The sequence below is a fragment of the Ptiloglossa arizonensis genome, chromosome 8, assembly GCF_051014685.1.
Source record: "Ptiloglossa arizonensis isolate GNS036 chromosome 8, iyPtiAriz1_principal, whole genome shotgun sequence".
NCBI lineage: Eukaryota > Metazoa > Arthropoda > Insecta > Hymenoptera > Colletidae > Ptiloglossa > Ptiloglossa arizonensis.
Window position 1 is genome coordinate 6,786,320 of NC_135055.1, and position 13,671 is coordinate 6,799,990.

Here is a 13,671-nt window from a genome sequence, read left to right on the forward strand (position 1 = left end):
ACCCAAGCACTCTTTTAACGAACGTTTCGACCAATTTTGGCCCTCCTCTCTTAATATTTACAATCCGGTGAATTAATATATAGAAAGACACGGTACCGCGAGGAAAACGCGTTACAATAGCGCTTGTAATGAAACAAAATTCTCTCATAATGTACGTTGAATAGAGTAATAAAATTGCGTCAGTATGGACAATATAACGTGAAACGAATGAACAAATTTAAGAAGAAACCTGATTAAATTCAAGAAGAATTGGCTAAATTTATCTCGCTGTAGATTGATGTTCGACTTTTCATAAAATGAAACACAACGTGTGGGTCGTGAAATTAAAAATTACAGTCGAGATAAATGAAAAAGAATATTTAAGAAAATTGTTTGAAAGTGGAATTTTCTCAGATTCCATGGATATTTTTGTACGTATGTACAGTACTAACTTATAAGATATACGTGTGTTAGATACGGTTATGTTTGTAACTGATCGATGGAGAGAAAGGAAACGGTAGATGAAAGTATGTGAAATATTTCTATAAATATGGCTTATCGTTAGTCAAATTAAATGAATTAATATTTTGAAAGTTGATCGCACTGTACGAACCGTACTTTAATAAAGATTCTGTGATTATTTTGAATACTATATTTACTTTTTTGTTTTGCAGTAACAAATTACACTATTGCTTTTTCTTAATTTTATTATTGTCTATATTAAACGTTTTGCAAGGTGTGGCTTTTCAACGATATTCCACCGATTCCGAAACAGATAAATTTTAGCGCGGTGTGTAAGGAACGAGTCAGACAGTCGCTCAGTAGTCACGAGTCAGTGTATGTGTTGTCATGTACATTTGGATGGGTGTACACTCTATTCCTTTTATTCTGTTATGCCATATTTACTGGCTGTTTCTTCTATTTCTCCCACTCCAGCTAATTTCATCAGTGCTCGGTGGACTGACCTCTCGAATGTTTGCCGGCGAACTGGCTGCGATATTTTGAGACAGTTGCCAGTTGCTAACGATGGGATTAAATTCAATACATGTACGTACATTTACAAATACCTACTCGGAAATATAATATTTAACGTATCCGGGAAGTACTTATTATTGTTAAGTTGATATTAAAATTTGAAATCATTATGTTACATGCTTCGAAAATATATGTATAATACTTATCCGTAGTCGTGATATTCATGCAACACATATCCGTAACCTAATATAAGAATAATAAGAAAAATTAAAAATTGTTAAAATTTTAGATATTTTTTATTAATATTCGATTTAGATATTTTTAGTACAAACATTGATCGATATCTGAACTCCATAAACCGAGCATGTCTCGCTACTAACAAATAAACAATTTAATTCATCTACGAGAAACAATTTGAAACAGGTGTAACTCCAAATATTGCGTAACGTTTATGACATTTGCAACAAATATTAAACAATAACGTGAATATTTCTTAATATACACTAAAATACCGACTTTATAAATATCGGTAATATTAGAGCGACATCTTCGTTTAAGAACGGCGATTCGGGGAACTAAACTGAACTATACTAACAACGTCGGTAACGGTAGTAAACGTAGAAAACTTGTTCCTCTACAGCGCTTTGTACATCTATCTAACATTTTCAGGACTTGGAACATTTTAGTAGCGTAAAACTAAGAATATTTTGAAACAACATTACGTAAGTAATATCTTATAAAACTATTCTACATTCGTAGCCGATTAGCTCGGTGTTACCCGCAATGAACAATAGTTCTTCGTTGCAAGTAATACCGATTACCATGTCTCACCACGATAGATGGACTCAAAGTTCTCCCTTTACACGCATTACAATTGCTAAATCGAGGAGATAGAAGAAATCAAAGTTCCTTCGATTTCTTTGTTTAGTTTTGCCAAGCAATTACATTACCGAACAAAATTAGGCAAAATTGAGAGAAATACGACGCGAACTATAGAATTGGTTCTACTATAAGTTCGTCCAATGAGATCTGATACCGAATGAGACGAATGCGCATGATAAATTCGTGATCGGATCAGGACCGACTTCACAATACTCGGACCCAATGATTACGTAGAACACTTTTTCTAAACTTCATTTTAATTTTTTTGTAATTACAATTATTTGATTTACAATTAAATTACTTGTACAATCAACGGCACATATAGTAAAGAAACTATTTTTTCGTACAATCACTTCTTAACAAAATACAATAAATATAATAAGATCGATGGAACTTTCAGTTCATTTATCTATCTACAAGCAATAACCTCCTCGAGACCTGGGACGAACTATTATTCGTTACGTGTAATACCGAGGTAATCGTCTGTGCTTGTATAATAGTTTCTTAAGATATTATTCACTTAATGTTGTTTGAAAATATTCTTAGTTTCATAATGTGTTCCAAGTTCTGAGAGCGTGAGTGCAGCTGTTGCAACATACATTTTCTGAAACTGATAGGTTCGATAGAATCAGGTTAGCTGAATTTAGTTCACATAATCACTGCCCTAGAACAAAGATGGCGCACCGAAATCATCGAATTTGACGAGTCGGTATTTCAGATTGTGCAATATCGAGTCTCGAAAAATGAAAATCTATTTTATATCTTGTTTGCAAAAGAACACGAACTAGGTATAAATCAATCCCACATAATCAATGGGAACTTTTGTTTCATAATCGAAAGTAAGTATAATCGACCTTATAAAAGTTGGAGGTTCTGCAACGCACTCTGTGCTAAAGAACGGTGACTCTTGCAAACATATTCAATGCGATTACCGAGTCGGTAACGAGAGTTAATCTGAAAACTCGTCCCTATATCGTGTTCATATTTTTTGCAAGTGTTGCAACAATAAATACCAATCATTTGCGTACCTTTAGGTGAAAGTAGACGAAGATTGGAAAATTTCAACCATGTGAGAGCAAACGAAATTTGTAAAATTAGAAGAAAATGCTTAAATACGTGGAACCGACATTATTCTTAAATAAAATTACACAAATATCGTTCCCTCTCTTAAACCGAATCGACAATTAACCATTTATGATGGCTGCGGGTCGCGTGTCGACCAAAGTCATCTTCTCCAGCATGATCGTAAAAACATATGGTTACCACACATGCGGTCTGAGGGCTTTTGAATGACACTTGAGAAAATGTTTTCGTGCGAAGTGTATATTACTTGTTATTATATTTCAACGATTTCCATGGAAACATTTCATACTTGGTGCACACTACGCTCGAAATATATAAGAATCCCAACAATGTGTCCCTGATTCGTACTCACTCGTATAAACTCACACGTAACTGTAAATTATAAACGAAGTAATCGATGAAAGCTTTTCACACGTGCACGATAGAATGTGCACGACTTACGTTTACTTTTTAAAACTGTGAACAATATTGCACCGGTACAGTTTTTAGTTCATTTTTATCCTTCTACTATCGATTCTTAGGAACATTAATTCCTAGATTCCCTTTTCACCCACTTCATGTCCTTTCGAAACCGATCTTGGGGGAGATTAGTCGCACATCGATACTTTTATGCCACATTTCCGAATATGGGTGCAGTTATACGTTCTCTCACGAATAACCGAGTCCCGTGTAATCAGATCCAAAGACGTCCTCGTAAATTCCCACCCGCAGTCATGTTATATTATATACGTAGGCGATCCTATGCGGGATGATAGACCGCGTTTTTAGTCTCCTTCCCCTTTGTATCATTGGTCGTCACGAGAAACCGAATTTCTCGTTCTCACGAAACATGTGGGCATACTTTCGCGACTAATTGGTCGTCGATGTGGATTACGTCCTTGAACCGAGGAATTTGCAACGAATATATTCACCACAGTTCGCGTGAGAAACTTACCCACAGTTCCTCGTCGTCTCTATCGAAAAATTTAGAGCAATGATGCTGCAAACTGTACGATTTAATTCCTTTGTTATTTCATTCGGGAAATCAAATTTCTGGTCCAGGTATTTTTCTTCGTGCATTCCTCGAGATACGATAATTGAACGATAGCTTTATCACTTGTTAGAGTAGAGATATTCTAGAGGCTCCAACATGCTACGGTAGATGGTCGTTGAGCACAAAATATTACTACATGATATACCACGTTAGAAGGTCTTTTTGTAACCGTGTTGGGTACATTTGTAAGTTGTCTTCATTCGTGGTAGGCATATTCTCGTCCAAGGAAATTTTTTCGTCGTACGAGTGCTACGAATTGTAAATGTGAACACAACGATAAAAAATAATTGGCAATTGTACAGTTTTCGTACGAACGTAGAAATCAAGGTACCATTGCGAGAAACACCCTGTATGTGAATACGAACGGGACGACGACGGATGTGACTGCGCCGGGTTAATAAGGATGCGACGTCATCGGACTGCGACGTTACGTTTTCTCCTTTGAATCACGATCTCTGAATCCAGGACCGCGATTAAGCAGCCACTTAATTACCCACGACGATTAAACGCCACAATTTGCGAGGTTTGCTCCCGAAACCACGGAAAAATTTCGCCAAATGTCTCAACGAACGAAATCCAATTAAACGCGTTCAAAAATGTCAGTTTTTAGAGAAACAAGATTGAAATAAATCGATCGAAATATCGTTCGCGGTATTCGATCGTAGAAAAACTGCAATTATATGGTTATTATTATGTAAATTCTTTTCTCTTTGTTATATCGAGGCGAAAGACGTACAAGTGAAAATGGATATTATTGTTAGTGTTATTATTCTATTTGTTTATTTAACGCCAAGAAAATAAAACGCAAAGAGACGAAGTGCAGCCAAAAAGCTGTTTCTGGCTTCATTATTATTACTTTCATTGTTGTAACATTTTTGTCGCGGTAATTAATAGTGTAATATTGTAGCTAAACATGTAGACGTTAATGTTTACCACCTCTAAACTTAACCTCGAAGTTACTTTCTTAAAAATTGATTTAAAAATCAGATTGCTGATGGATAAAGGATTTAGTAATTTAAACAGTGAATTGGTTGAAAAACATATATTTCATTCCCATACACATACGTAATATACATTATACATATTTAGTCACGAACGAGAATGTTATGTACTTGAAATTATTTCTATTTGCAAACGACGAGTAAATTTCCAGACAAGTGAATAAACATTGCGTAAACGGTTGTAGTGTAATTTCAAAGAAATAATTAGTATTGCGAATAAATCAGTATTTCTACTGTAGCGGTTAAAAAATTGAAATATTCTTGCAAATATGTAGCTCTTTAAAAATAGTTCCATGTGGAGGATCAAGTCGAGAAGAAAGAATACTATACGAACATGGTGGATCGCCAGTGACCTATATAGTACCCGGTGTTCATTCTTTGGCGCGAAATTTAATTTTGTCGCGCGTTCGAAGCGAATACCACCTGTTGCGCGCAGGAATCCCGCGCGAAATACCAAACCCGGGAAATGAAAAGCAGTTTTCCAATCTCAGGTACAAAAATGACCGAAAATTCACACGTGGGTTAACCGAGGCCCAACACAGAGACCATGGTGGTTGAATGGACGGACGCGTGTGTCGAAAATTTCTAGGGCTCTTTGTGCCCCCGTGGAGAATGCTGTATAGCTACCAGTATTCCACGTTGAAACAGGAATAAGTCTTCGACACCGCCCATCTTCCTACGCTTTGATGCGTGAAATCTACCACCATGATATAAAGTGACTAATACCGATGATACACGCCGGGTCTCACGCCAACCTCGTGCGTTGACTGCGGGACGTTCGTATGGGGGTGAAGGAGAAAGAGAAAAAAAAAAATAGATGTTTATTGTGATCTCGATCGGGGAATCTTGCGGCAGTCATGTGGGCACGTTAATTCGTAGGTTTCACCGTCATAATTGTGTTTCTCTGCCACCTACTCTAGGGGGAGGGGAGGTGTACGATCGCCATCATTTTTATATCTCCGCGATGAGGGTTATTTGGGGTTAGGTTGCCAGCTACGTAGTATCGAACTTTTATTTTTTTTTTTACAAGAATAAATTCGATGATGAAAAACAGACGAGTTTGAAGCTTGGCAATTGGAAATGTATATTTTCCCAAGATTAACCAATTAACAATAATTCTCGTGCAATATTAACGATGGAAGAACATTCTTCCTTAGAAAATAATAAGTAATGTAGATTTTTAATTACACATTTTCATTTTGCAAAGTTGTACACGAGTCTCGAAAATTTGAAACACGACTTCCAAGAATTTGTATTTCTCGGATTAAGATTACTGTAAAAAGGTTATGTCATTGAGATTCGCGACGCGTGCAAGTCTCTACGACTTCGAACGACGTTTTTTCAACGACTGTATACCTAGATACGATACATCGTTAGCCCATTCATACCTAACGCAAAAGTCCTTTTTGTAGTTTTATCGACTCGATGATAACGTAGTATCATCCCCGAGGTACAAACAATACCAATTTCTTTATTTACAAATATTCCCTCGATTTTCTATTAAATCAAATTTTTCATCCAGGTAAAGAATATTCTTTCAAAATATATAAAACGCGAGGTATGCAAATATAGGTTAACCTATAATATATAATATTAATAATATATAAATTATATTTGTCGTCGATCAATTAATTATAACCAAGTGTACATATTCCATTTCGTAGAAAGGATTTATTTTACTATGAGATCTATTTGGTAGACATTCATTTCGACGAGTGAATTTTACCGAATTATTGTTCAAAATAGTCGCGATTTATCATGATATTTCGGAACAACCGATGCTCGGACTGTACCATGTTGGTAGTCCTGAGAATGCGTTCGCCAGCGATATCTGCGCGAAGAGAGGAACGCGAATATGGCCGACGTATAACGGAGGTTCCCCGTCGCCTTCGCGCAATTACGTCCAATTGAACAAATTCAGTCCAATTGACGTTAACAGGCTCAATTGGTCGGACCCCGCTAGCGTGCACTGCGGGCACACGGCAATACTATCTGGTCGGCATACCTACGGCGTAAAAAAGAAGCTGCTTGCGTGCAAAACGAACGAATCCCCGAAAGCCCTCCCCCTCGGATCTCTCTGGTTCTATCTTTCGATTGAAATATTTTTTCCTCGACGAGTGTCCTTCGTGTAAATTTTTTCCCAAATTTTCAAACACCGCACGAAACCTTGCAAAGTTTCATCGATAATTTCAACAATTTACCACCGATGGTATGAAAAGGGATTTCGAGAAGAAAATTTCACTACGTGGAGACTGAGATCATTTTTATTCGAACAAATATAACAACGAATACGATGTTTTCATTGAAAATGATACTTCGACGGTACAGGTTATGTCTGTAATTGGAGAACCATCGGTGGCTCGGTTGGAGTGGATCGTGGAGGTTATGTTTGTAATTGGAAATAATCTATCGGTAGTTCGATCGGAGTGGATTGTAGAGGTTATGTTTATAATTGGAAACGATCTATCGGTGGTTCGGTGGACCGTTGAGATTATGCTTATAATTAGAAATGATCTATGCTCGATTGGAACGGATCGTAGGGGTTATGTTCGAAATTGAAAATACGTTTTTAACTTTCGTAATTGATTTCGAAGGGGATATCGATGATCTTGAGATTCTAAAATCGTTCGAAATTGGTTTTCGGGAGACAAGAGATGATACAACGATGATCTGTCGTAGAGAAAACAGGCGTAAGTGCATTCGGAGCGTAATTCTCCACTATTGAAGGACACCACGGTCGGAAGGGGAAGGGGTGGAGCCAGAAACTCCTTCTGTCCTCCTCGTCGAGGTGGTGGGAGCAGAGCGTATCGTGTCCGTTTCGTTCTTATCTTTCCAGTGGGTCTCTCCCACCCCGAAGAAGCGGTGGGAGAATAATTATTCTGCCTTTTCTTTCCTTCGTCGCTAACGTCCCCCACTTTGCTTTTGGCTCACTCTGTCCTTGTTATACGGGGTGGATCGAGAAAAGTGGTAATGAGAAGGGCTTCCACATCCCGAAATAAGTCGAAACGATGAAATAAATTGCGTGGGCAAAAATTAGTCTGATTTTCTTTAAAAAATCGGTAAAAGCAAACGATAAGATACGTAAATTACTCTTTTTGGATCTTGATAACGATACATAATCGTAACCTTGATAGTTCACTGGAGTTGATCACTATGTCGAGCGAATTTTTTTCTTCTCACTGTAACAAATCGAAGAATATAATAACAGAAGATTTGAAAACTTCATTAGTCACAGACAAGAAGCCTAGTTCTAGAATTGAATCGTACATCGCTTCGAATGAATGTTAATCCATTATTTTCTAATCATTTCAAATTATTTTATAACCGATTTTATTTATTTTGAACTGCACGATCACTATTGTACCACTAAAATATTTTCGTTAATGTGCGAAACAATTATCTCTATCTAACAATCCATTTTTATTATCATGACACTGTTTTCCAATAACCATGAGTATCTTTTTCCACTATATTTTCATACGAATGTGTAATAATTTCGCAACACTTATCTCCCTATTTTTACCGTATTTAAAAACTGTCTTGCGCGCATAAAATTGAATGTTCAACTTTCTTAAAAAAGAATTTAACGTCTGTCTTGTCGTTCGGTTCTATTCAAACACCACTGAAAAAACCTTACTCAAAATACAAATCTAATCGTAAAATTTCCACTCGATATAATTTTCAGCAATTCGGATATTTTGCGTAGTTACTTCGGAAAACTTTACTCGAAACACGAAACTTTAATTATGAAACTTTCACGGTACAATTTCTATCGATTAGGATACTTCACGTAGTTACTCCAGAAAACTTCAACTCCGGATACAAAACTTTAATTATGAAACTTTCACGATACAATTTCCATCGATTAGGATACTTCACGCGGTTACACCGGAAAACTTTACTCGAAACCGAAACTTCACCGAAAACTTTAATTATGAAACTTTCACGATACAATTTTTATCGACTCGAATGTTTTGCGTAGTTACTCCGGGAAACTTTACTCGAAATACAAAACTTTAACCATAAAATTTCCACTCGATGCAATTTTCATCGATTCGTATACTTCGCGCAAGTTCCTTTTTCAGCTCGTAAAATCCACCAATCGCTCCATGCCGTGAATTAGACGCGAGAAAATGAAATTCTACGACGCGTGGAGTAGCTCGAGCAACCGCGTCGCGTTTCGAATCTCCCGCCACGGGCGGGCTGTCACTTTCACTCGGCACGTGTTTCCCGTTCCGCGGCACTGTTGACTTCGGCCAGAATCGGGCGTCCTCGCCGCGTGAAACCACGCGTCAGTCCTCCGTTTAACCGAGGAACCTTCCGGTCGCGAACCGAACCGGTCGCGAACCGTCACCGAACTTCCGAAAAGATACGTGGATTCACACGGAAGAGCTCGCGTGCCCATGAGCTCGCGAGTGAAGACGAGGGCTGGTGACACGACACCATAGCAACGAGGGTTGTGAAAAAAAAAAAAGAAATGGGGGTCGAAAAGAAAGTCGTCCAGAGGGTCAGTGCAGGAGGCGACCCGTTACTGCAGCCCGACACCACCGGACCTTCACTTATATCGTCTCTCGGCTAATAACGCTAGTAATGTGATATGATTAGCTTAGTTGAGTTCAGTTTAGTTCGTATTCGTTCAATTTAGTGGTTCGCCAGCAAAATCACATCGAGTTAAACCCATTTAGGCCAGTTAAGTTACCGACTTCTCGCTCTTGCGCTCCGCCGTCATCCTCCCGGCCAGGCTGCCTCCTGTATCCGTGGATATCCTGCGGACCAGTGAACGCTCCACCCGCATCCACTGGTCGTCCAATTGGAAATTAATTGGCGAGCCGACGGTCTCTCGATGGGACCAAAAATTGATCGCCACCGGGACCCTTGTTCGACGAGCTGTTGGACGATGCATAGAGTAGATTGGTTGGGGTGATCAACGCTGTGGACAGAATTTCGGCATTTGATGTAGAGCTCCAGGTGTCGAGAGTTTGGGAATCGAGGTTCTGGGGTCTTCGAAAGTATCGTGGGAGCATCTTCGTAGAGAGATTCCAGCGTGTTTTGAGGTATCAAGGTATGAGAGTCGATATCTCTAGTGAGATATTGCGAGACGTATTGACTAGAACCTACTGGAAGAGTTAGAGGAAGAATTTATAAAGTAAATTCTGAGGTTCTTATTTCGAAATACAGAGGTTTAAAAATTCATACTTTCGAAGGTTAAATCGTTCGGTGCAAGTCGCAGAGACGCTTGATACGAACAGGGTGCTTTGTGTTGCGAGGATTCGAAGGTCGAAACTGAAGCTTATAGTTCAGGTACAAACGGTGTACTTTCAAACATTGAGGCTTGAGAATCACCATTCCGAGGACCTTGACCTTTTGGAGTAGGATGTTACATTAGAGAAACGTATCTCTGCAAGTACAGTTGTGCATTGTACTGCTGATGACGAAAATATGCATATTGTCGTACGAAAACGGTCGACGGAGGATTAAAATAATGGATAATGTCCTTTCAACTACAATTTTTAACATTTGATAGTTGGTTTCCGTAGAAAATTCTAGCTAACACCTTAATTATACTATCCTTGTCGCTTTAAGCCACTTATATTATCCTAGTCCATAAATCAAATTACTTTTAACCTTTATAAACATAAGGAGCTGACCATTACCTACTTTTAATAAAGCCATTTGCCCAATACATTCTTTATACTATCTTTGTCGCTCTAAAATACTCACGCTCTCCTGATCTATAAATAAAATTATTCGTATGTATGTACCACGTGTGGGTCTTTTCAGACCCAGAGAGACCTTCGCATCGTTCATTTATATCATTCGTACGTGGTCAATCTTAGTTGTACCACGTCTGGGTCTTTTCAGACCCAGATAGATCTTCATATCGCTCATCTACACCGTTAGTACAACTTTCCGTGGAAATTACGAGGTGACTGGAAAATAAGTTTTGTCGTTCGATAAAACTTATTAGACAGTATAGTACTAGGTTGCTCAATAAATTTTGTCGTTCGATAAAACTTATTGAACAACCTATTACACAGGTTAGGGTACTACATACCAGTTTCAGGTTATGATACATACTTCGTTTAATGTATATTTAAATAAGATATCTCGTGAACATTCAAGTTGAATTTTCAGGAGAAACGTGAATGCAAACATTTATAATCTGCCACTCACCGACTCGATCATTCCGGAACGATACAATACATAAGGCGTATTTGCTTAAATACCGATACGAGTTAAATACCAATTATTAACACATTGATTGCCATGATAGTCACCGGTGACCAGCGCTGTAAATTTACGTTTCTCTAAAGGGCTCGCAAGGAACGAACCCTAATACCTGTAAACTTTAACGCAACGTTTCTATCGTTAATAATACCATAGAACAATAAGTACACCCACACAGATTATCAAATTCTTTTACCTTTTACGCTAAGATTTGCACAAATGTCGCGGACACATCCTCAAATATGAAACACTGACAAACGTGTCAAAAGACTGCAACTTCCGATCATAAAACAAGTGTTGACGAACATTTCAAATCCTCAATTCCTCTTTTCAAGTCGTACCGTTATCATGGTTGACGAGTTCTTGGCGTTACAATCCATGAAGTGCTCTATTTGTGCGAACCATAAAATACTCTATTTGTGCGAACCATAGAGTGCTCTATATGTGGGAAGAAGGTGTAATTACGGGTCCGTTTGGACCCAGGCGGGTCTCTCCCGATGATCGCTGGTATCGCGAGGGTAGGTAAGGAACTGACCGTCGCGTGGACTTTCACCGCCATTTTCGCGCCCCCCGTCCGCCCCAAGAGTCCCGCGGATGCTCGTCCCGTTCGTTCGCGTAATTTTCGATCGTCGAAGATCCTCGTCGATCGTCTCGCGGCAAGACGACCGGCGACTCGCAGCCCGTAAACAAACTTATTAGCGGGCTCGAGCGAAACGAGGAGGAAGGCCGCGAGAAAACCGCCGGTACCCGCGCTCAGCCCCAGGAGAGGAGCGGAAAGGACGCTCGGCGAGGGGGTGGAGGTGTACGTGCACCGGGCCCGCGAACCGCAATTAAATCACCGCGTGACAGGCGCGCGCTAATTACCGCCGATGAAATTAGCAGTTAATATACGCGTGTACACACGGAATGGGGGTAGTTTGATTGGGCCAATTCGAGGCAATTCCTGGCGATTGCTGGTTTCATTGAGCCTGCGCTTAAGAGCTCAGTGCCACGCTGCCGGTCAACGGACATGGATCTCTTGGAAAGTATAGGTGCCCTCACCTTTCGCGTCCTTCGCGTCGTCGATCCTTCGCGGATCGAGCAGGGAACGGATCGATCGGTGCCAAGTGATCGCGACGCCGCCACGAGACCAAGGGACTCGGTCACGTGTGAAATCACTTAGCCAACATGGGATGGATACTCCCGAGGAAGGTTCACGGTAGTGTCCTTTGGATCAGGTAGCGCTACCGTGCAACCGTGATCCCTCGAATCGGGAGTCCGGTTCAAGGACCGATGCAGTGACACTGCGAATCCCGCCACGGTGTTTCGGTGCGGCCAAAGTGTGCGTGTGAGTGCGAGTGGCAGTGTCAGGGAAAATGGAGTGTCCACGAATCTTGGAGCGTGGACCAACCGGCGAAGGAAAGGTGCTAGATAGGAGCCAACCAGTCGGAGGTTTGTTCGATCTTCCGAGAAAGAAAGGAAGAGAGTGTGCTCGAGAGTTAGATTTAGCGACGAACCTTGCTCGAGTACGGCATGCTTCGAGGAGGAGGGGGTACCTTCTTCGAGAATTTGAAGAGTCAGTAAGCTTAAAAAGAGACTTTGTCGATCTCGCGAGACTCCGAGTAGATTTCATTTTACATGTTTTGCGTTGCTCGGTTCTTGCTCGTGGTGGAAACGAGATGGGACCGTAGCGAATTTTGACAATTTTTAGAAACTTTCTTGATTTTTTGGACGTTGATCGACTGTTATCGAGGTGATCTGTAAGATCGTGACGGTTTTCTAGATAGGAGCAATTTCTGATCAATTTCGAGCTGAGAAACTCTCTCGATTTTTTGGCTGGTGACTATTATCGAAGTGAGCTTCCAACCGAGTGTTTCTTAACCTCTTTTCGCAAAACGTGATCGATAACGAGTCTCAGTTTGACAAAGTCTGCAATTATTACGAATTTGACCATCGTAATGTCGGATAACGACTAATTTTTAGTAACAAATATTTATACAATATACTTTCTACGCGCAGATGAAATATTTTGACGATTCGAAACGATTGAAAATTGATTTTTAACACGCTTTACCCATCGAAAAGTAGCGTAAGAAGGGGCTTGACAATCTGCTGTGACCTAATGAAGAAATAAAAATAGCGATGAGCAATCTTGATGGATGTGAAAAATAACTATGGCGCGAATAATTCAACGATTATACGCGGTACCATCGTGTGAGCGATTCCAAGCAGACGATCCCGCTCGAAACGCCCAAAGACCACGCATCGAAGAAAGATGGCGACCAAGACTCCAGGCTTGGTATCGGTGAATCAGTGTTTCTCAAACCGTCGGCAAATTATTTAGAATAGAATCGAATTACGGTAGATTTGGAATGGAAAACATTACACAGAGGATCAATTTTCAATTATTGTAACTTAATTCATTAGAGATAATTATACTTGTACATAATTTAACCCGATACCGCCTTTTTATGTTATCGTTTACAGTACTGAGTACTTGTGTAAAAGATA